Source organism: Tiliqua scincoides, chromosome 4 (genome assembly GCF_035046505.1).
Source record: "Tiliqua scincoides isolate rTilSci1 chromosome 4, rTilSci1.hap2, whole genome shotgun sequence".
NCBI lineage: Eukaryota > Metazoa > Chordata > Lepidosauria > Squamata > Scincidae > Tiliqua > Tiliqua scincoides.
In genome coordinates, this window is record NC_089824.1 from 123,978,521 (window position 1) to 123,979,939 (window position 1,419).

A 1,419-nucleotide genomic window follows, 5' to 3' on the forward strand; every position below is an offset into this window, starting at 1 on the left:
GGGCCCTGAAACTATTGTATACTAAGCCCCCTGCTTACTTACAGGTTAGGTTCCATGGGTTTGTCCTTAGATTGTAACATTAAGTTCTTGCTGGAGTAACAAATATCTTGGCATGCTGTTTCTGTTAAATAAGTTCATTGTTAGTTATCTCAGTACTCTGAACTATGGAACTCAAGATCATTCAATAAGATTTCAATGGCAATTCCATCTCAATATGCTAAAAAGGGCACCTGGTGCAAAAAAAGTTGACTAAATTGTAACTCTTATTGCAGTGAATTATAACAAAGATTATCATCATTAAATTGCACTGCAGCATTTGAAGTTCTTAAATACAAAAACGGTGTAAGGAAAGTCACAATTATTTTTACAGATGGGGAATTGTGGAAAATAAGATGTGTGTGTGTGTGCGTGCTTTTTTTCACAGAAAGTACTGCTGTTACCCTGCACATGCCCGATCTCATCTGATCTCAGAAGCTAAGCAGGGTCAGGCCTGGTTAGTACTTGGATGGGAGTCCGCCTGGGAATACCGGGTGCTGTAAGCTTATACCATAGTCTTTCAAGACTAAAGGTTGCCAACCAAACCATCCAACAGGCATTTTTATTCCTGTTGCCCAGTGTCAACATACTGTACTGCACACTTACACTGCTCCCTTTTCAACATCTTTAGTAATTTATATTGTTATTAATCATGCTTAGGAAAGTGTGCTTTCTGGGTTTCTGAGCCAGAACTGCTAATGGGAATTTGCAAGGAGATACACTTCTATGATATTCCACTGGGATTTGCTGTTGTTTTTAGGTCTGTTAAACTGATGCAGCTACAGCAGGATAATAGCTGTTTCTATTTACACTAGAGGCTAGGTAAACACTGACTAAGTAATGAACATGAGACATTCAATACCTGTTCCCTTTGGAGATGACATCTTCAAGATTCTCCTAAACACGAGGCCATTGATTAACCATTCATGGGCTCTTAATGTCAGAAAGACATTTAGAGCTCAGCTTTAGGATCAACAAACAGAAGTTCTTCAAATAAATGGAGACTGTGTTGACAATTAGTTCTGTGTTTTAATTGGTTTTTTATTATGTCCATAAAAGAAAGGAAAATCAAACAGCACAATCCTACTTTCTGTTTACAGAAGAAAATATAATATATAAGGTTGTACACTATTCTGAAATGTATCAATCCAGTGTATTGTAAATCGAAGAACTTTTTCAACAAGTAACTTGGTGTAACATTCTCATCCGGGATTATTTAAGAAAATTAAACTTGTTAATAACACTTTGGACTTCTCTAGTGCTTTCTAATTGTGCAAAGCTCTTCATGTATATTATCTTGATGTCATTACAACAACCCCGTCAGGTAAGTAAGGATTTTTACCCTCATACTGCAGCTGGGGAGCTGAGGCTGAAAGGGAGGGG

General features: G+C 37.4%; 1 pseudogene; it reads left to right on the forward strand.

Annotated features, from left to right (window-relative positions):
• The first annotated feature begins 425 nt into the window (after nucleotides 1-425).
• On the forward strand, nucleotides 426-542 carry LOC136649785 (5S ribosomal RNA; annotated as a pseudogene).
• Nucleotides 543-1,419: the final 877 nt, after the last annotated feature.